Consider the following 24,066-nt stretch of genomic DNA (forward strand, 5'->3'; position numbering starts at 1 on the left):
CTTAAGAATGTCATTGAAGGGCACCTTGGTAGATCAGTTGGTTAAGCATCCAACTTTAGCTCACGTCATGATCTTGCAGTTCATGGGTTCAAGCCCAGCATGGGACTCTGTGCTGACAGCTCAGAGTCTGGAGAACTGATTCAGATTCTGTCTCCCGCTGTCTCTGCCTCTCCCCACCCCCTGACTCTGTTTCTCTCTCAAAAATAAATAATAAACATCAAAACAAACAAACAAAATGTCATTGAGAACTGTAGGGTTTTTGGTATTTTCTATCATCCTCCAGTGTCAGTCAGAGCTATTTGTCAGAGCTATGAGATGACTTCAGTCATCTTCACATGACAAAGTCCAAAAGCAGAAAAGTATGTTCAAGGTCCCTCCACTGGCGTTTCTTCTTTTATCAGTTAAGAAAGCATTTCCCAAAATTTTTCTTATGTCTCCTTGGTCGTAACTGGGTCCCTTAGCCACCAATAGCTAGTTGCCAAGGATACTGGATAACTGAGTATCTGATATATTCACTTAATTGAGAAAAGAAGCAATAAAGGAACTGAGTGCCCACTGGGCACACAACCAACAATATTTTCCACAAAGTGGTATTAAAGGCCTTGGGAATGGTCAAAAACAGACGAAAATAGAGGATGGAACATTGACATGGATGACGAATATACTTAAGATTATAGGAGCCAAGTCAAAGAGTATGAACATATCCAGGTTCCCAAATCCTCAATGAATATGTATACATTTGAAAATTTGGAGGAGGTTTCATAAGATGATAGCAATAATTACAGACATAACAAGAACCTGAATAAGTCTATCAGAATGGCTGAAGATCCTGTCTGTGGACGGGGTAGAACCAGGACATTGCCAGTGAGTTCCATGACAAATTTGAAAGTCTTCTAGGATAATGGGCAGATTCTTCTCAAGTGAGTGACCAAGAAATTAGTTATTTCCAGATTTCAGTTAGAGGAAGAAACTATAGAGGTAGTCTATTTTGCTGTGAAATATATGGGAAAGTTTATACCAAAAAATGGGAGTTACAGTTGGCACTGGAGGTGGTTGAAAAAATAATGTCAAAAAGAAGATGTGGCTTGCAGGGTAAAAGAAGAGGCAGGAAGGAAACTGGGATAAACACATGGGCAAAAATCAATTTCCTGTAAGGTTTCTACTCCAGATCCTGGCAGAAATTCAAAAGAATGAGAAATCAAGATAAAGAGGAAGCTAATGGTTAAATGTAACCAGCTTTGTAAGTTATGACTTTCTAATGTAAGTAAACCAATTTTGACTACTTTTTTTGAAAGGTGGGGGATATTGAACAGACTCTAAGGGTAAAAAGTCAGCTGGGCCTCAGAAAATGACAAGAATCTAAGTGGTAAACTGCCAGAACTGTCCCATCTCTGTTTCTATGTATTCAGATAATTTTTCTCTGCTCTCCAAGGCTATTGATGGAATACAGCCATTCCACACTTCTTAGGCTTACAAGTTACAATTCCATCCACTCACTAACATGCTGACTTAATTCCATGTCCTTGGAGAGCATCTGATTGATGCTTTTTGGATCAAATGGGGTTTACACAGCCTCAACTAATGCTGTGGAGATACAATTATGTAACATAAGTATGGCTTCCAGGAGCTCACCCCTAAAATGGAAAAAGAGACAGTTTCAGGAAAAAAGGGGATTATTATGTGCTATGAAGATATCCCAGGTATCTATTATAGTGTGAAGCCAGAGATATTTGGTCTGGTATGACTCACTTGGTATGGTTCTGGTCTCCAGGTGCAACTTTAGTCCTATCCTCACATTAGATTTCATGTTTCATTCAATTTGTACAAGTGAGTGAACCTAGAAGGAGAAATAGAAGGGGCACCTGGGTGGCTCAGTTGGTTAAGCATCCAACTTCGGCTCATGTCATGATCTCACGGTTCGTGGGTTCAGGCCCTGCATCAGGCTCTGTGCATACGCACTCAATGTTTGGAGCCTGCTTCCGATTCTGTGTCTTCCTCTCTCTCTGCCCTCCCCTGTTCACACTCTGTCTCTGTCTCTCTAAAAAATAAAATAAAACATTTTTTTTTAAAAGAAGGAGAAATAGAACATAGAAAGCCAAGTCCAACTCCCAAGAGTTTGCCATCTATGTTATATAGAAGAGATGTTTGGGTGAAAGAGGCAAAGGAGAGGTTGGAAAGAAGGAAAGAACCACACAAACATCAAGAGCAGAGATGATACGGTTTCCACCACCAACAAAGATCTATAACTGGGAAGTCCTGTTACCACAGAAAAAGAATATGTGTATCTTCCCTCAAGGATCACAAAATATGCTAAAGGCAGAAAATGGTGTTTTGGAAGTGGTCACGAGCTGACTCCATAATTTTGAAAGTATTTTTTTTTAATTTTTTTTAATTTGTATTTTTTTAATATGAAATTTATTGTCAAATTGGTTTCCATACAACACCCAGTGCTCATCCCAACAGGTGCCCTCCTCAATACCCATCACCCACCCTCCCCTCCCACCCCCCCATCAACCCTCAGTTTGTTCTCAGTTTTTAAGAGTCTCTTATGCTTTGGCTCTCTCCCTCTCTAACCTGTTGTTTTTTTTCTTCCCTTCCCCCCATGGACTTCTGTTAAGTTTCTCAGGATCCACATAAGAGTGAAAACATATTTCTGTCTTTCTCTGTATGACTTATTTCACTTAGCATAACACTCTCCAATTCCATCCACGTTGCTACAAAAGGCCATATTTCATTCTTTCTCATTGCCACATAGTATTCCATCATGTATATAAACCACGATTTCTTTATCCATTCCTCAGTTGATGGACATTTAGGCTCTTTCCATAATTTGGCTATTGTTGAGAGTGCTGCTATAAACATTGGGGTACAAGTGCTCCTATGCATCAGCACTCCTGTATCTTGAAGGTATTTTTAATAAATACCATAGGGAAAAAATCTTTTAATTTTAAATTAAAAACAAAAAAATAAACACCTTGGAAGCGGTCCTCTAGATCAGGTACGATAGCATAAAATAGTTGAAAGAACCCTGAATTTGAAATATAATATGCCAGACTTAGAATTCTAGCTGCACAACTTGTTATGTTGAGCAAGCACTTTTTTTCTTTGCAAAAATTTTATTTTATTTTTAATTTTATTTAAGTCCAAGGTAGTTAACATATAGTGTAGTAATGGTTTCAGGAGTAGAATTTAGTGATTCATCACTTACATATAACACCCAGTGCTCATCCCAACAAGTGCCCTCCTTAATGTCCATCACCCATTTAGCCCATCCCCCAACACTTATGTTTTTTAATAAAGAAACTAATGGCAGAGATATTAAGATCTTTTTGACTTATAATTTCACATGGTTGTGAGGATCAATTTAATTAGCATAATAGTTGGTGCGAAACAGATGAACTCAATGCAAATTGTCAGTATTGACCCAGAGATTGGAGGAGAAGTGTTCATATAATGGATGAGAGGGGAAATCTTTTCCCTTAGCTAATAGTCACTCCTATAGCAACTAAATGCCTTGGGTGCTGGGAAAATGTAAATGGATGGTGAGTACTAAAAGTTCAGGGCCAGTCTCATTCAGGATAGATATCAGCTCTGAAACTTTCCTGTATAAGAAGCATATTCCTTAATCATCAGGCAGGCCTCTTTGCAGGATTTATGGAAGCACAAAGCCTTGGTCAAAAGTCTAAAGACCTCACAGAGCAGCCTGTTACTTTGGATATAGAGAATTCTGCCCCAAAGACTGGACTTTGGGGGTGGAGAAAAGGAGTAGAAAAGCCCTTACTCAATGTGCCTGAACACACTATGCTCGGAAGCCTGTTTTGGGAGGGTGATGTCCTAGAAATAAGTACTCAGGGACTTTTTGTTTGGGTGTACATCTGTTTGATCTAGAGGTCAGCAAGGCCACTACAGGAACATCCAAACACAAACAGGCTTGCAATCTGCAAGAAAGAACCTTGCAGGAAATCTGCTTGCAACTTTCAGCTCTGCTAGGAGATAATTGGGTTTCATCAAGCAAGCCCCTTGAGCCCCCTCAGGATAAAGCCACCCCCATTTCTTACGTTAAATTTAAAGTCAAGAATATAGGGTCTTTGTTTAAATGATGCGACAGTTTGGGAAGACAGAGCTTGAACTATTGAACAGTCCAGGCCGACAGAACATTCTGCAATTCTCTGACTAGTCTACTAGCCAGAAATATGGTCCTCTCTGAGAGTATTCGGTTCAAACAAGTGCTATAGGGCCACATAGAAAAACTCCTCAGGATGCTCTTATCTCATCCCCTACCATCTTAGCTCCCTTGTAGCACCTGAAGCAGTGGGGACATGGATGATAGACACTGTACCCACCAAGATGGTTAGTGAATGATCTAATCACTGGACAGGGATGGGCCCATGCAATCATGCCTTATTTTAAAAGAGGAAAGAGGCAGGAAGGATTAAAGCAGCAGAATTGGAGAAGAATGAATATTATGTTTAGAATAAAGGTCTTAAAATCCACTGTGAGCCAAAAGGGGAATCCCACTCTTTTTGCATGAACCTTGTTCCTCTTTTACATATTTGGGAGGACGGTATAATTAGCTGAGGACACTGAGCAACTTCAAGGAAGGCATTTGGAAGTCCCCTCTGGCCCCCATTTCAAAAGGAGACTCTTAATTTGGTTCAAAGTTCTTACCACAAATGTGCTGAATCAGGCCCTGGATGCCTTCTGTCTGCCAGCAGGAATGGGACTCTTGGAGGTACCCGTTAGCAGGAAGCCTAATTCACTTTCTGGTAAGAAAAATAAAGGAAATGACCTTAAATTTTGGATTATACAAGCATGCCCAGTTGATGGCCTATGAAATGCAAGTTGTACAGTTGAACTTCTGCCTCAATCATTGCCACCTCTTTGCCAACCAAGGGAGTATATCCTCATCAAAAAAAAATGTGATAAGCATCAAAAAGGAGATGCAATGAGTCAGATCATATATTTCTAAAAGAAATCTTGTTTAAATCGCTAAACATCGAAAATTACATTAAGAGAACCTTTGTTTCTACTGCATATCACTCTGAGTATTGTCTATCTGCCCAAAAACTTATGGGAGAACAGCAAGGAAATAAATATGCTTCCAAACTAGTGGGAGATTAGAATTAGTTTCACAGATTTGGAAAGTCTGTGAAGAAAAGTTGATTGGTAATACCCAGGCAACCAGAAAAAGACTTTAGTGGATTTATATAAATATGGTGGTAGGTATATGGACACATCCAAACATGAAAGCGTTCTTCTAGGAGCAAGTGTATATCCCTGACATAAGGGATGAAACCACTGTCCTACTTGGAAGAAAAAGTATTATTTGGGGTAACAAACTTAACTACTAAACCAGGGTATAAGTGGTCCCAGAATATTAAATCATGAAAATGATAGCAAGAGATCATAATTTCCCACTGGGGCAACTGATATCATACTTTTTGCTCATGTTTTGCATTCTTGATCACTTTATGTTATCTGTATTATGAATTATACTTGTAGGCTGTTCTAGGAATGACATTTTATATGAACCACTTCCATAAATGACTGTGGGTCAGGCCTCCCTGGTGATCATCCAACCTTTTTGCCCATTATCATCATTATGCCCACCTTGTTCAGAGGGTTAAATGTAACCCTTTAGCTTCTGCTCTTCTGGGATACCATCATCCCCATTGCTTCCAGGGAGCCCAGTTCCACAGCAGCTTCCCTTACTAGCAGTTCCAGCTCAAAGAGGATAGCTTGTCATCAATGCTAGTGCCCTCTCACCAGAGCTTTCTTTAACACCTTGTTAAACAGTGTCCGAGGACCATGATTAGCTCTCATAGAGTAGACTGTGGTCAAGTCTTAACACAGTACATCCATTCTAGTATGATTCCCTCCTCAATAGTCTGTCTGGGCAGTTCTGGCATCTCTACTTCATTTTATGTGGACCATCACTATTACTAAGCTTCTAAAAGCCACCCCAGAACTGTCACTCAGGGTCCTTCCGAGGGACTTAACTCCTGTCTCAAAGGAATGTGCCCTCTTTATGACAAACTCCCTATCATCTGGATTCATATTTCTCCCCCAGCAGGCCCAGCACCCTCAGGGTCCATTCCCAGGTATGCTTTCCTGGTTCTTCACTGCTTGTTAGCCAGGTCCTGCAACCCCTTTGACATATCTCACCTACCTTAGCAGATGTAGCACTTAGGAAGGCTCTGCTAAGTTTTGACACTAATTACAGGCTACTGGATAGGAGATTGAGGTACAGATGCTGAGGAAGGCGCATGTCTTAACAGGCATGAGTCTCATTTGAAGCTTCTGCATAGTCTTCAAGGAAGAGAGAGAGCTCTTCCAACAAAAAGTGCAAACAACTTCTGCAAACTCAGAGAGCTCAGAAGATCAGGAGATTTCAAGTTTCTTAAGTCCATCTCCCCAGATACCACTATTCCAAATCTCAAGGGATTACTCCTTCCAATAGGGCCAGAACTTTGGTGTGGGATTTTTGACCAGACTGGAAATCCAGTCTTCTCTGAAGTTATGCCTCTGTTAAAGTTAACTCCTTTACCTGGTCTTCAGGTGTAGGTTCAACACTACAGTGAGGCAAATGAAACAGCTAGGGTACAAAATTTAAGGAGGTGCTTGTTCTCAGGATCTTACAAGCATTGACCTTGTACTAACAGAACCACAAGTTAAAGTGCCTCCTAAAATTTGGTGCCCTAGCCGCTTCATTTGCTTCACCCTAGCCCTGACCCTGTTCTGCTGTTTCTGCCTTTCATTTGCAGAAGATATGGGTCTTTTATTTTCACTTTTTAAAATTGAAGTGTAATTGACCTACAATATTATATTAGTTTCAGGTGTTCAACATAGTGATTTGACATGACAAAATGCTTACCATGGTAAGGGTAACTGCCATCTGTCACCATGAAAAATGATATTATTGACTATACTCCCTATGCAATGTATTACATCCCTGTTATATTTTTTATTTTGCAACTGGAAATTTGTACCTCTTAATTCCCTTCACCTATTTGGCCCCTCTTTCTTACCCCCTCCTCTCTGGAAACCACTAGGTTGTTCTCTGCATTTATGAGTCTCCTTATGTTTTATATCGTTTGTTTGCTTTTTTTTTTTTTAGATACTACCTAGAAGTGAAATCATACAGTATTTCTCTTACTCTGACTTATTTCACTCAGAATAATATCTTCTATGTCCATACATGTTGTTGCAATTGGCAAGATTTCATACTTTTTTATGGTTGAATAATATTCTATTGTACATATATATGCTGTGATTCTTTTTTATAATTTTTAATATTTATTTATATTTGAGAAAGAGAGAGAGAGAGTGCAGGGAGGGGAGGGGCAGAGAGAGATGGAGACAGAATCTGAAGCAGGCTCTAGCCTCTGAGCTCCCAGCACAGAGCCAGACACAGAGCTTAAACTCAAGAGCCACAAGATCATGACCTGAGCCAAAGTCAGACACTCAACCAACTGAGCCACCCAGGTGCCCCTACATACCGCAATTCTTTATTCATTCATATACCAATGGACACTTAGGTTGCTTCCATATTTTAGCTATTGTAAATAATGCTTCAATAAACATAAGGGCGAATCTATTTTTTCAAGTTAGTTTTTTTTTTATTTTCTTTAGGTAAATACCCAGAAGTGGAATTGCTGGATTGTTTGTAGTTCTATTAATTTTTTGAGGAACTCCACACTGTTTTCCACAGTGGCTTCACCAATTTAAATTCCCACCAATAGTGTACACGGGTTTCCTTTATACCACATCCTTGGCAACAGTTGTTAATTCTTGTCTTCTTTTTCTTGTCTTTTTATTTTATTTTTAAATTTTTTTAACGTTTATTTATTTTTGAGACAGAGAGAAACAGAGCATGAATGGGGGAGGGGCAGAGAGACAGGGAGACACAGAATCCGAAGCAGTCTCCAGGCTCTGAGCCATCAGCCCAGAGCCCAACGCAGGGCTCAGACTCACGGACCGCGAGATCATTACCTGAGTTGAAGTTGGACGCTTAACCGACTGAGCCACCCAGGCGCCCCTCTTGTCTTTTTAATACTAGCCATTCTGACATATGTGAGATGATATCTGACTGTAGTTGTGGATTGCATTTACCTGATGATTAGTGATGTTGAGTATCTTTTCATGTGTCTGATTGCCATCTGTATGTCTTCTTTGGAAAAATGTCTATTCAGGTTCTCTGCTCATTTTTTTAATTTTAATTTTTAATTTTTATTATTCATTCATTCATTAATTTAAATCCAAGTTAGTTAACATTAGTGTAATAATGATTGCAAGAATAGAATTTAGTGATTTATCACTTATATGAAACACCTAGTGCTCATCCCAACAAGTGCCCTTCTTAATGCCCATTACCCATTTAGCCCATCCCCCTATCCAACACGCCACCAGCAACCTTCAGTTTGTTCTGTAGTTAAGAGTCTCTAATGGTTTGTTTCCCTGTTTTTATCTTATTTTTATTTCCCTTCCCCTGTTTATATGTTTTGTTTTTTAAATTCCACATGGGTAAAATCATATGATATTTGCCTTTCTCTGACTTATTTTGCTTAGCATAATACACTCTAGTTCCATCCACATTGTTGCAAATGTCAAGATTTTATTCTTTTTGATCACTGAGTAATATTCCATTGTGTGTATGTGTGTATGTATGTGTGTATATATATATGTATATACACACACACATATGTGTATATGTATATATATATACACACATATATACGTATATATATACACACATATATATACGTATATATGTGTACGTATATATATATACGTATATATGTGTGTGTGTATATATACGTATATATACATATATATACACACATATATAATACATATATATACACACATATATATACGTATATATACACACATATATATACGTATATATATACACACACACACATATATATATACGTATATATACGTGTATATATATACACACACAAATATATACGTATATATACACACATATATATGTATATATACGTGTATATATATATACACACACACATATATACATATACACACATATATGTACACACACACACCACATCTTCTTTATCCATTCATCAGTCAATGGACATTTGGGCTCTTTCCATACTTTGGCTATTGTCTATAGTGCTGCTATAAACATTGGGGTGCATGTGCCCTTTCAAATCAGCATTTTTGTATCCTTTGGCTGATACCTAAAAGTGCAATTGCTTGGTCATAGGGTAGTTCTATTTTAATTTTTTGGGGAACCTCCATACTGTTTTCCAGAGTGGCTACAGCAGTTTGTATTCCCAACAGCAGTGCAAAAGTGTTCCTCTTTCTCCTCATCCTCACCAACATCTGTTGTTGCCTGAGTTGTTCATTTTAGCCATTCTGACAGGTATGATGTGGAATTTCATTGTGGTTTTGATTTGTATTTTCCTGATGATGAGTGATGTTGAGCAATTTTTTCATGTGTCAGCCATCTGGATGTTTTCTTTGGAAATGTGTCTATTCATGTCTTGTGCCCATTTCTTCACTGGATTATTTGTTTCTTGAGTGTTGAGTTTGATAAGTTCTTCATAGATTTTGGATACTAACCCTTTATCTGATATGTCATTTGCAAATATTTTCTCCCATTCCATCATTTGCCTTTTAGCTTTGTTGATTGTTTCCTTTGTTGTGCAGAAGATTTGTAGCTTGAAAAAGTCCTAACAGTTTATTTTTGCTTTTGTTTTCCTCACTTCCAGAGACATGTCAAGTAAGAAGTTGCTGAAGCTGAGGTCAAAGAAGTCCTTGCCTGTTTTCCCCTCTACGAATTTGATGACTTCCTGTCTTACATGTAGGTCTTATCCATTTTGAGTTTGTTTTTATGTATGGTATAAGAAAGTGGTCCAGTTTTTTCCAACACCATTTGCTGAAGAGATTATCTTTTTTCCATTGGATATTCTTTCCTGCTTTGTCAAGGATTAGTTGGCCATATGTCTGTGGGTCCATTTCTGGGTTCTCTCTTCTGTTCCATTGATCTATGTGTTTGTTTTTGTGCCAGTACTATACTGTCTTGATGATTATAGCTTTGTAATACAGCCTAAAGTCCAGAATTATAATGCCTCCAGTTTTGGTTTTCTTTTTCAACATTACTTTGGCTATTCAGAGTCTTTTCTGGTTCCATACAAATTTTAGAATTGTTTGTTTTAGCTTTGTGAAAAATGCTGGCGTTATTTTTATAGGGATTGCTCTGTTCATTTATTTTAATGTTTATTTATTTTGAAAGAGATAGAAAGCACAAGTGGTTGAGGGGCAGAGATAGAAAGAGTGAGAGAATCGCAAGCAGGCTCCATGCCACAGGGCTCAATCCTACAACTGGAAGATCATGAACTAAACTGATATCAAGAGTCAGACGTTCAACTGACTGAGACACCCAGGTGTCCCAGGTTCTCTGCTCACTTTAAATCATATTGTTGTGGGGCACCTGGGTGGCTCAGTCAGTTAAGCATCCAACTTCAGCTCAGGTCATGATCTCACAGTTTGAGTTCAAGTCCCGCATCGGGCTCTGTGCTGACAGCTCAGAGCCTGGAGCTTGCTTCAGATTCTGTGTCTCCCTCTCTCTCATCCCCTTCCCCTGCTCACACTTTGTTTCTCGCTCTCTCAAAAATAAATAAATGTTGAAAATATCAATCTATCAATCATATTATTGAGGGGTTTTTGGTGTTAAGTTGTATGAGTTTTTATATGCCTTGGTCCTATCATTTTCAAATATCTTCTCTCATTCAGTAGGTTGCCTTTCATTTTGTAAATGGTTTCCTTCAATGTGCAAAAGCTATGATGTGGTCTTAATTGTTCATTTTTCTTTTGTTGCCCTTGCCTGAAAAGAGATATCCAAAAATTATTGCCAAGACTCATGTCCAGGATTATATTTTCTTTTAGGAGTTTTATGGTTTCAGATCTTATGTTCAGGTATTTAATCCATATTGAGTTTATTTTTGTATGTGGTATAAAAAAGCTGTCTAGTTTCATTCTATTTCAGGCAACTGTCCAGTTTTCCTAACACCATTTGTTGAAGAGACTCTTTTCTCCATTATATATTCTTACCTCCTTTTTCATAGATTAGTTGATAATATAAGTGTGAGTTTAATTCTGGGCTCTCTATTCTGTTTGATTGATCTGTGTCTATTTTTGTTCTAATATCAGACTGTTTTGATTACTATAGCTTTGTAGTAAAGTTTGAAACCTGGAATTGTGATACCTCCAGCTTGGTTCTTCTTTCTCAAGATTGCTTTGGCTATTCAAGGTCTTTTGTGGTTCCATATAAATTTTAGGATTATTTGTTCTAGCTCTGTGAAAAATGGTATTTTGGTAGAGACTGGATTGAATATGTAAATTGCCTTGGGTAGGATGGTAATTTTAACAATATTAATTTTCCAATCCATGAGGGTGATATATCATTCCATTCATTTGTATCATCTTCAATTTCTTTCATTAATGTCTTGTAGTTTTCAGAGTACAGGTCTTTCACCTCTTTGGTTAAATTTATCTTAGGTGTTTTCTTCTTTTTGATGCAATTGTAGATGGGATTGTTTTCTTAGTTTCTCTTTGTGGTACTTTGTTATTAGTCTATAGAAATGCAACATATTTCTGTATATTTTGTATCCTGCAACTTTACTGAATTCATTTATCATTTCTAATAGTTTTTTGCTGGAATCTTTAGGGTTTCCTATATAGTATCATGTAATCTGCAAATCATGACAGTTTTACAATTTCCTTACAAATTTGGCTACTTTATATCTATTTCTTGTCTGATTGATGTGACTAGAACTTCCAGTATGTTGTTGAATAAGAGTGTTGAGAATGGGTATCCTTTTCTTGTTTCTGATCTTAGAGGTAAAGCTTTTAGCTTTTTACCATTGAGTATGATGTTAGTTGTGAGTTTGTCATATATGGCCTTTATTATGTTAAGGTATGGTCCGTCTATACCCACTTTGCTGAGAGTTTCTATTATGAATGAAGGTTGTATTGTGTCAAATGCTTTTTCTGCACCTCATGAGATGATTATATAATGATTATTTTTGTTAAAATAGTATAATCACATTGATAGATTTGTACATATTGAACTATTACTGCATCCCTGGAATAAATCCCATTTGATCATGGTAAATAATCCATTTTATATATTGTTGAATTCAATATGCTAATATTTTGCTGAGGAGTTTTGCATCTCTGTTCATCAGTGATATTGGCTTGCATTATTTTTTTTTTGCAGTGTCTTTATCTGGTTTTGATATCAAGGTCATGCTGACCTTGTAAAATGAATTTGGAAGCTTTTTTGGTACAGTTGAGAATGATAGGTATTAATAACTTTTCTTTAAATGTTTGGTAGGATTCATCTGTGAAGCTATCCAGTCCTGGAATTTGGTTTATTGGGAGTGTTTTAAATTATTTATTCAATTTTATTACTACTAATCAGTCTTTTCACATTTTACATTTCTTCCTGATTTAGTCTTAGAAGCTGTATATTCTTTTTTTTAATTTTAGTTTTCATGGTTATCATTTTAATACCTGCATAATATTTCATCAATATAACATAACACTTTGCTCAATCATGTCTCTCTTTGTCTGACATTTTGGCCTTTCCCAACCCTCCAATTATTCTGTGCACAAAATTCAGGAGTTTCTTTTTTTCTCTCTTTTTTAAAAAACATTTTAATGTTTATTTTTTTTTAATTTATTCTTTAATTTACATCCAAGTTAGTTGGCATAATGCAACAATGATTTCAGGAGTAGATTCCTTAATGCCACTTACCCATTTAGCCCATCCCCACTCCCACATCCCCTCCAGTAATCCTGTTTGTTCTCCATATTTAAGAGTCTCATGTTTTGTCCCCCTCCTTGTTTTTATATTTTTTTTTTGCTTTCCTTCCCTTGTGTTCATCTGTTCTGTGTCTTAGAGTCCTCATATGAGTGAAGGCATATGATATTTGTCTTTCTATGACTAATTTCACTTGGCATAATACCCTCTATTGGGTAATTACAAATGGCAAGATTTCATTCTTTTTGATTGCCAAGTAATACTCCATTGTATATATATACTACATCTTCTGTATTCATCCATCGATGGACATTTGGGCTCTTTCCATATTTTGGCTATTGTTGATAGTGCTACCATATATATTGGGGTGCATTGCCCAGAAGCTGATATTCTTAGGAATTTATTATTTTTCTAGGTTGTCCAATTTGTTGGCATATATATATATATATATATATATATATATATATTCGTAGTTGTCTTCTGTAAACCTTTGTATTTCTGTGGTGTTGGTTGTAACTTCCCTTCTTTTTTTTTAAAAAAATTTTTTTAACGTTTATTTATTTTTGAGACAGAGAGAGACAGAGCATGAATGGGGGAGGGTCACAGAGAGAGGGAGACACAGGATCTGAAGCAGGCTCCAGGCTCTGAGCTGTCAGCACAGAGCCCGATGCGGGGCTCGAACCCAACGGACCGTGAGATCATGACCTGAGCCGGAGTCAGACGCTTAACCGACCGAGCCACCCAGGCGCCCCAGTAACTTCCCTTCTTTAATTGCTGATTTTATTCTTTTAAATCCTCACTCTTTTTTTTTTTTCAATGAGTCTGGTTAAAAGTTTATCAATTTTATTTATCTTTTCAAAGAACAGCTCTTAGTGTATAGATTTTTTTTTTCTTTCTTCTGTCTTTCTGTCTGTCTGTCTCTATTTCACTTATTTCCACTCTGATCTTTATTGTTTCCTTACTTCATTCTTTGGGCTTTGTTTGTTCTTCTTTTTATAGTTCCTTTGGTTGTAAGGTTAGACTGAGATTTACCTACTTCTTGAGGTAAGCCTGTATCATTATAAACTTTCCTCTTAGAAAGAGGGGCACCTAGGTGGCTCAGTCAGTTAAGTGGCTCTGGATTTTGGTTCAGGTCATGATCTCCTGGCTTGTGAGTTCAAGCCCCATGTCTGGCTCTGTGCTAACAGCATGGAGCCTGCCTGAGATTCTGTCTCACTCTCTGTCCCTCTCTTGCTTGTGCTGTCTCTCTCATTCATAAATAATAATAATAATGAAAGTTTTTGCTGCATCCCCCAAATTTTGGATCATTGTGTTTCCATTTTCTTTTGTCTCAAGGTATTTTTAAATTTCCTCTTTGATTTCTTCATTGACCCATTGTTTAGTAGCATGTTATTTATCTTCCATTTGTTTGTGTTTTTTCCACTTTTCTTGTGATTGATTTCTGGTTTTATACTGTTGTGGTCAAAAGAATTTCTTGATATGATTTCAATCTTCTTAAGTTTATTATGACATGTGATATAACCTGGAGAATGTTCAATTTGTACTTGAATATTTTGTTATTTTTGGATATAATGTTCTATACATATCTGTTAAGACCACCTAGTCTAGTGTGTTCAAAGTCACTGTTTCTTTATTGATCTATTCATTGATGTAAATAGGGTGTTAAAGTCCCAACTATTGTATTACTGTAAATTTCTTCCTTTATATTTATTAATATATGCTTTATATATTTAGGTCCTCCTATGTTTGGTGCATATATATTTTCAATTGTTATATCTCCTTGTGGAATTGGCCTCTTTATCATTATATATGCCCTTCTTTGTCTCTCATTACAGTCTTTTCTAAGTCTATTTTGTGTGATATAAGTATTGCTATTCCAGCTTTATGTTTGTTTCCATTTGCATAGGATATCTTTTTCCATCCTTTCACTTTCAGTCTGTCTTTAAATCTGGAGTGTTTTGTAGGCATCATATAAATGGGTCTTATTTTTTTATCCATTCAATCACCTATGCCTTTTTATTGGAATGTAGTCTTTTTACATTTACAGTAATTATTGGTAGTTATGTACTTATTGCCATTTTGTTTGTTTTCTAGCTATTTTTTGCACTTCTCTGTGCCCTCCTTCTTTTGCTTTCTTCCCTTGAGATTTGACAATTTTCTTTATTGTTATGTTTGGATTCCTTTGTCATTTTTTGTGCATCTGTAACAGGTTTTTGGTTTGTGGTTACCATGAGGTTTATATATATCCCCTAAGTATACACCAATCTACTTTAAGTTAAGCGTTTCTTAAGTTCAAACACATTTTAAAAGCACTACATTTTACTCCCCTGCACCCACATTTTATGTATTTAATGTCATATTTTACATATTTTTATTTTTTTGTCCCTTAATATTTATTGTTGATATAGTTGATTTTACTACTTGTTTTTTTAACCTTTATACTAGGCATAAGTGATTAATTTACTACCTTTAGGTTTGCTTTACCTGTAGTTATGAACTTTTCTGCTTGAAGAAGTCCCTTAAACATTTCTTGTAATGCCAGTTTAGTGGTGATGAATTCCTTTAATTTTTGTTTGTCAAGGGAATTAATCTCTCCTTCATTCAGAATAACATTTCTGGGTACAGTATTCTCAGCTGTAGGTTTGTTTTTTTCCTTTTGGCACTTTAAATATATTATGCCACTCTCTTTTGGTCTGACATGAAAAATGCTGAAAAATCAGCTGATAGTTTTATGGGTGTATCTTGTAGGTATCTAGTGTCTTTTCTCTTGCTGCTTTTAAGATTATCTTTAATTTTTGACATTTTAATTATGTGTCTTTGTGTAGATCCCTTTGGGTTCATCTTGTTTGTGGATCTCTCACTTTCTGGACTAGGATGTATGTTTCCTTCCCCAAGTTTGGAAAGTTTTCAGCTATTTGTTCAAATAAGTTTTCTGCTCTTTCTCTTTTCACCTTCTGGGACCCTTATAATGCAAATGTTAGTATCACTTATGTCTTAGAGGCCCTTAACCTCTCCTCATTTTTTTCTTTTTGCTTATCAGTGGATGTTTTCCACTGCCCTTCTTTCAGATCATTGATCCATCTTTTTACATCCTCTAATCTTCTGTTGATTCCCTCTAGTGTATTTTTCATTGTAGTCCTTGTATTCTTTAACTCTTTTGGGTTCTTTTTATATTTTCTATCTCATTGTTGAAGTTCTCACTTCATTTACTCTTTCCAAAATTTGATGAACATCTTTATGACCATTACTTTGAACTCTTTAGCAGGTAGATTGCTTATCTCTGTTTCATTTCATTCTTTTTTTGAGTTTTTCTCATATTCTTTTATTTGGAATTCCTCTGTCTCCTTATGTTGTCTGACTGTCTGTTTTTTTCTAAATATTAGGTAGGTCAGCTCCATCTCTTGGTCTTAGAGGTTATGATCTTATGTAGATGGCATTCTGTGGGCCCAGAAATGCAATATTCCTTCTTACCAGAACTAGGTGCCCTAGGGGTTTGCCTTGTGTGAGCTGTTTGTGGCCTTCTGTTATGATTGAGCTGCAACTGCTGTGGGTGTGATGGTGGGTGGGACAGGCCTTTGGGCTGGCTGGATGCAATGTCCAGCTGCAACTGCTACAGGGGCACTGGTGGGTAAGTATGAGCCCCAGAATGGCAAGCTGACAGGCCCAGTTGCAACTGCTGCTGGTATAATGGTCAGTGGGGTTAGCCCCAGGTGTGGCTGGCTGTGAAGCCCAGTAGCTGCTGTGGGTGTGCTGGTAGGCTAGGCTGGCCTACCCTTTCCAGGACAAGAGTCACTTGAGGGGCACCAGTCCCAGCTGAGGTTGCCCACCAGATGTGGCATGTGGTAGCCTCTTTGGAGGGGTGCCTGTAGGGGTCAGCAGATTGGGTGGAACAAATCTACATGGGAATGCTGGGTCAAGGCAAGCAGTGTTAGCAAGGTAGATAATGTCAGAACTGAATGACCTAGGCTGAAAGAAGGCAAGCCCACCTGTGCTTACATTCCCAGAGAAAGTTCCTCCAGATCCCTGCCCCTCTGGCACACACCCTAAAATTAATCAATAAATCTCTTTCATCTATGGCCCAGGTGCATTTCTTTTTTAAAGACACATTTATCCAGCATAATGATCAGACTATTACATTTAGCAATCAACAGCATGGGTGCAAAAAAAAAAATCTACATTAAAACCCTTTGTTGGAATGCTTTACAGTTTCCACAGAACAGAAATGAAAATAACCTGTCCTCGAGGTTTTTGCCCATACACATGAGTATTGTCTAAAACATGTCTTCTTTGTAGCAGCTAGGCCCTGCCACCACTGTGCTTGGCTGAGTTCACAAATCTGTTGTAACCTATAGCTTTCCTGTCACTTCTCTGGCTCTCCTCTCCTGCTAAGCTTTGTTTCCTGGCAGTAATTAAAACCTTCTGCCACTGCCATAGCTACAGCTGCTGCTGGAACTGCCATAGCCACCTTAGTTTCGTGGTTTGGCAAAATATTGGCGTCTGCCACCATAGGGGCCAGAGCTTCTGCCTCCAAAATTTCCTCTTTTCATGGGTCCAAAATTTGAAGATTAATTTTTGTAATTGCCAAAATCATTATAGCTTCCACCACCTCCAAAGTTGCTTCCATTGTTACCAAATCCATCATAGCCATCCCCACTGCCACCGTATCCACCACCACCTTGACTGCCACCAACAGTGGCACTGAAGTTTCCTCCACAGCCAAAGTTGTCATTCCCCCCAAAACCACCTCCATGACCACTGCCAAAGTTTGACCTCTTTGGCTGGAGGAAGCACTAGCCATCTCTTGCTTAGATAAAGCTTTCCTTACTTCACAGTTGTGGCCATTCACAGTATGGTATTTTTGAATGACAATCTTGTCTACAGAGTCGTGGTTGTCAAATGTTACAAAAGCAAAGCCTCTCTTTTTGCCACTGCCTCGGTCAGTCATGATTTCAATCACTTCAATTTTCCCATACTATTCAAAAAAATCTCTTAGATGGCATTCTTCAGTGTCTTCTTTAATGCCACCGACAAAAATCTTTTTCACGGTTAAGTGGGCACCAGGTCTTTGAGAATCTTCTCTTGAGACAGCACTCTTTGGTTCTACAACTCTTCCATCCACCTTGTGTGGCCTGGCATTCATGGCTACATCCACCTCTTCCACAGTGGCATAGGTGACAAATCCAAAGCCTCTGGAGTGCTTGGTGTTCAAATCTCTCATCACCACACAGTCCTTAAGCATTCCCCATTGTTCAAAATGGCTCCTCAGACTCTCATCAGTTGTTTCAAAGCTCAAACCTCCGATGAAAAGCTTCCACAACTGTTCAGGCTCTTTGGGAGACTCCAACTTAGACGTGGTGGGAGGGGAGGCTTTAATGATGCTTACTCAGTGGTGTCCACAGGCAGAAAGCCCCAGGTCCTTTTTAAATTGCTGCCTCTTCTAAATTTCAGAGAGTGTGAGATTATGGGTAGGCCCTTTAAGAGTGGAGTCTTTATTTCCTATAGCCCTCAGGCCCTCCCAGAATTAAGCTCTGTTAATTTTGAAAAACAGACATTATGGAGGCTTGTCTTCCCAGAGCATGGATTATCTCATATCGGGTTTGAAACCTTCCTTTTTCAGGGAAGACCTCTGTAAATGTGATATCCCTCCCACTTGTGGGTTTTCACACTGAGGGTTTGCTTCCTGATGAGAGGACATTCTGCCCTTCCTACACTTCTCAGTGTGTATTTTTCTTTAAATCTTTAGCTATGGAAATCTGCTAGCCTTCACGTCACTATCTAGGGACAGTTGTTCTACATGGAGTTACAGCCTTGGTATATTCATGGGAGGAGGTGAGCTCAGGATCTTCCTACTCCACCATATTTCCCACCACTATGCCAGATGTGGGTCTTTAAAAATATTGTCAAAGAAGACATCTGACTCTTAAACCTTGATTTAAATCATTGGTTAATATACCTAAGTGTAATCTTCTCTCTTTAATACATCAATAGCACGTTAGTAACTATAAGAATTGTGGAATGGATATTTCTTGTTCCCTCTACCATACTTCCCAAGTGTCCAAGGCACTGTACCAACGAGACCTTTATCTTCTACCTGTACTTCATTTCAGTTAGTTTTAGCAATCACATAGTTCCAGCATGCCAGGGGCTATCATTACTTTACATAATCATGGCCACACAGCTGGTGAGAAATCTAACTTCAGAATCCATCCTTAGAGACTTCTTCTTTTACCAGCTGTCTTATTTGGAGTTCCCTAGAAATCTAAGATGGATATTCTTAAGTGATTAATTGGGTGAATATTCTTAGGAAAAAGAGAATGAGGGAGGCAGGATAGAACAGATGAAAAGGCTAAACAAAAATGTATTCACTTTAGTCTGATTACATGATAATTCTGAAACATAAATTGTACAATAAAAGTAGTTGTACCTCAAAGGGGCCTGGCCCCTTATGCCTTGAGCCACTTAATGGCCAAGGTCTGGCCCAGGTGAGCAGGTGAGAGGAAAGAGGTGAGGTGTAGTGCAACCTCCCACAGGTTGTTTTCTTCTTCCTCTTCTCCTTCTTCTCCTTCTCCTTCTCCTCCTCCTCCTCCTTTGGCCAAGAGCTACCTCTCTGGAGAAGGAGCAGCATGAGTTGTTACTAGATAACATTTAGAACATCTGGGGCATGAGTGCACCAGCTGGTAGAAGAGATCTGAGTGGAGCACCAAGAGCAACAAGAATACCACTTAGAAATACTTTCAAGAAATGATCTGTATGACAAAAATGGGAAATTTATATTCTACTTGGACTGCCAGAAGGACTGCTAGAGTAAGTCAAGGGACTTACTTTAGGCTAAGCTCTGCTACTAACTACCTGGAGGATAACTTTGATCACTTTGTGCCTCAGTTTCTAAACCTATAAAATTAAAAGTAAAGTACAGATTTAGATAGTTTTGCCTTTGATTTTTAACCTCATTCCTTATCTTAAATGGGATGAGTGTGCTTAGCATTACTAAGGCTCTCATCTGTGGTGAGTTGGGCTGGGATAGAAGTAGAAGGGAATGCACCAGCTTATGCAATTTACAGAGATATAAGGACAATTATAAGTTTAGGAACCATGGAGCTGGTTGGTTACTAAGCACCAATGATGCTCTTAAGGAAGAAAATGACAGGTTCAGGTTAGCTAACTACCAATTCAGTCACAATATAAAAGCTTGAGAGCCTCCCAGCAGCATTGAAATAGCTAATTTCCTGCAGCTTAAGGGCAGACTATGCTGAAAATCAATCTCAGTACTTGGTTTTATAATAGCAGAATTATAAATAAGGCTGAATTCTCATTCTCAGTAAATCTATGTTAAAGTTTGGCCCTGTGAATAAAGGCCTGTGTTAGAAACACATAAAGGAACACACTTAAGAAGTCTAAATGTCCACATTCCCTTGAACACTCTGGAGATTACAGAAATGCCCCATATCTCCTTGCTAATGCCACCTCCTACTACTTGGAAACATGCAAAGGTCTCACCTGAGGCCAAAGCCTTGCAAGATGTTGTTTTCCCTTCTAAATATATGACCTCATCTTTCCTCATGGCTTCTAGACCAATAGTGAGGATCAAGAGCCACCATGACCCAATTAAGGAAGTACCATCCATGCTTTCATAGAAAAAAATCACCAAAACAGTTTTGGAACCTGGTTAATATGTACTGACAGGAATGGAGAGAATATGGCTGGGAGTGAACCTGGGGGATGCTGGAATTGGACTCTCCAGGGAAAAGACAGGAAGACTGAGTATGAGTGGATATGACTCAGGACCAGTTCTACATATCCTTCCCTAAACTCTAAATCTGAATTCACTGCTTCAATGGCTTATGGAAGCTTGAAAATAGTGATGGCCAAAGTAATTGAAGTAGAGACACCAGACTACTTCTAGGAAGGAGTCAAAAGTCTTAGATGAGCATGCTAGTAAAGAACTATCATAGAAGATCAGAAAACCCATCAGATTAAAGACCATGTTCCATGAGGGGGAAAATAAGGCATCTTACAAAAATAAGGCATCTCAGTGAGGGGTCCTCTGGCATCATAAAGACACAAACAGTGGTAAACATCCTCTGTAGGTGACAGCTGATGGTAGGGAAAGTTACTCTAGAATTGGGCTCCATAGGGTCAAAAGAGATAAATGGCTTCTGGAAATATCAGAGGCCAAATGATGTTATTTAGTCATGAGATGCAAGGTGGAAATAATTGCTATAAAGAACAGAATGGCTCAAAAATGGCAACTTGAAGCTCTTACCTGCAAGGACAAATGGCAATAATGTTCTTTTGGAAAAATAGATAGGCAGCCAACATGAATATTACTTGACATATATAAACACTACCTGCCTCAAAGAAAATACCAAAAGCAGACAAAAAGAAATCTGGTGTCAGTTGTCACAGTGAAAAATCACAATTCCTTATCAGTGTTCCAGACCCCAATCATTTCTCAGACACAAGTTGAATCACTGAAGAAAAGGCCAAGTATCCTGGAGCAAAGAACTTGAAACACCACAGCAAGTACATATAGTAATGATTCTTCCAATTCTTCCCCAAAGTTTCCTATGGCTATTTATCAAAGTAACTATACACTGGTCAAAAAGGAATACCCAGATACTTTGAAAGTCACTGAATGCAGGGTTTTAGTACAGTGACATCAGGGGACTCAAAATGTCACATCTATTTCATAGTTGGTCCAGTTAGTCCATAAAACTATCTTGTGGTCAGTTCCCTGGCCCCTGAGTGCATAATTGATATGGATATATTTAACAGTTGGCAGAACATTCATATTAGTCTATAAACTAAAACATAGAAATCCTTGTCTTAGAGTCTGCTTTCAGGAGAATCCCATTTAAGTCTAAGTTCATTGTGGCTACAATTCAGTGAAGGAGGGGAAATAAAATGAGACAAAGTGGAGAAGTAGGTAGGAGCTGGATGGCGTGGGGTTTTGTGATACCTAAAAAGCTTGCATTTAATTCTAAGGGCAATGGGAAGTCAAGATATGTTTTAAATAGAGGGATAGCATGAATAAATCTAAATGTCTAAAAAAATTATGCTGGCTGCTTTGAATAAAATTATATGAAAGGAACAATAATGGATGCACGGAGCCCATTTACAAAGAGATGAAAGTAAAAAGGGTGGTAATGAAGAGGTAGGAATGGGTTGATTCCAGAGTTTAGAGTTAAATTCCACAGGGCTTGCTGATGGATCCAGGTACTTTTGGACAGGTTGAGGTAGGTGGGATGTTAGAGCTCACTGGACATCGGCAGAATTCTGTTCACAAGTTGGGGAGGTAAATAAGCTGGGGAGTCATGTACTGATGTTTTTATTTGTCATACTCCTAGGCATAGTGACAAGACACTACTGTCTTCACTAAATTCATTTTGTTATGTAATTACAATCTCTTAAGGACAAAAATAGTGGCAAATTGTAATTATCTTGACTCCTAGCCAAATTGTATCACACAGACTACTGGAAGTGTATAGTCCAAAAAGGGAGAAGTAATTACAAATTGACCCATGTTCTTTTCATGAAGGAGGAGGAAGAGTCAGCTTCCTACACAGCACAGGCTATCTGAGGGAGAGAACAGATGGTTTGTACATTAACCCTTCAGGACAGAGGAACACTGGAGAATAGTCCAGACGCCATTGCTTTCCGGACAAAACACAGAAGTACTTCTAGCAATCTGCTTTCTCCCAGCCAACTCTTTAAGTCTCCCTCTTCACTGGACCCATGGCATCCTGATTACACCCAAGAGGGGAATAGCTCCCTTGTAAACACTAGGGAAAACAACAGTCTTTCTGGCATCAGCTTTAGGACAGCAATTATTAGATTCATATTAAACGAGGGTAGAAATTCTAGAGTCTTAGACTTAGGAGTGGCAGACCATACAAGTAGCTCAGCTTCTAGAAATCTGTTTTTAGGGATTCATTTGTGTAGATTTCTGTAGATCATACCAGAGGTGGGGAGGTTGGAGGTGGGCTTCAGCAGGACAACCCCCAGTAAACTAGGGCACTGCAAGTGCCCTTGTACTTTTCAAGATTTCCCCACTGTGTGTGGTGCAGAATGGTTAATATTGAAATACTGGATGACTAGAAAGAGGCTCAAACACCTCCCACTGCCAAACATTGCCAGCCTATTTACAAAGTAGGCTCTATATCCCTACTGAGAATCAAAGATTATTCTAAATGCAACCTGAATTACACCAGTTCCTGCCTCTATGGGTTAATGTCTCACATTGCTTATAGCCCTACAGTCATCATCCATACTCTATTCATTCTCTGCTCCCAGAGAGAAGACTGAAGCTCACATTTGCTAGAACTAGACCAATCACAGAATTATTTACCTGCTGGTCACAATCTAAAAGTGCAGCAGAAACTCAGAATTGCTACTTACTTTACCTTTAAACAGATGACATTCCTAGGCAAATTCAGGGGTGTGGCAGATGCTATTGATCCCACTCTACACATCCCTGGTCATTTCTGAACTGGTCTGCAGCTGCAATGGACAACCTTCCACCTCAAGCATCTATCTGAGCTTCTCTGCCTAAGGATTTTCTTTGGTGCTAAAGGCATTTGCCTGGTGGTGCTTGGCATTAAATGCTGCTAGGAGTATCCCCCAATCAATGGCAGGTAGAGATTACTGGATAAATACTTCAGCCTCCCCATCCCTTAATAGGACAGTCTTGAGGCATATTCTCAGTGGATTCTCAGAGATTCCCCAAGAAAACTGAGACTTACTTTCCCACAGAAGTATCCTGCTCAACATTCTGTATTGGCTTTCTTCCTATAGTAGACAGAAGATGTACTATCCCCATTCAGAGAATGTGCCCAGAAGCTCCAGATGTCAGCTCCTTCAGGGTCTACCTTAATTTTATTTTATTTTTTATTTTTTATTTTTTTTTTTTAAATTTTTTTTTCAACGTTTTTTATTTATTTTTGGGACAGAGAGAGACAGAGCATGAATGGGGGAGGGGCAGAGAGAGAGGGAGACACAGAATCGGAAACAGGCTCCAGGCTCTGAGCCATCAGCCCAGAGCCTGACGCGGGTCTCGAACTCACAGACCGCGAGATAGTGACCTGGCTGAAGTCGGACGCTTAACCGACTGCACCACCCAGGCGCCCCTGGGTCTACCTTAATTTTAGAGTGATCTTACCTGAGGTCAGGTTTTTGGACAGCCCACATCTGGTGACTATGTAAGATTAAGATTCAACGGTTTGGCTATCTGTGTCCCTTGTAGGATGATGCTGATGAGCAATATTTGCTCC

At 38.6% G+C, this 24,066-nt stretch overlaps 1 pseudogene; it reads right to left on the reverse strand.

The window, feature by feature from the left end:
* Nucleotides 1-17,035: 17,035 nt before the first annotated feature.
* LOC131506181 (heterogeneous nuclear ribonucleoprotein A1-like) lies at nt 17,036-18,405 on the reverse strand (annotated as a pseudogene).
* Nucleotides 18,406-24,066: the final 5,661 nt, after the last annotated feature.

The sequence above is a fragment of the Neofelis nebulosa genome, chromosome 3 (assembly GCF_028018385.1).
Source record: "Neofelis nebulosa isolate mNeoNeb1 chromosome 3, mNeoNeb1.pri, whole genome shotgun sequence".
Lineage (NCBI taxonomy): Eukaryota > Metazoa > Chordata > Mammalia > Carnivora > Felidae > Neofelis > Neofelis nebulosa.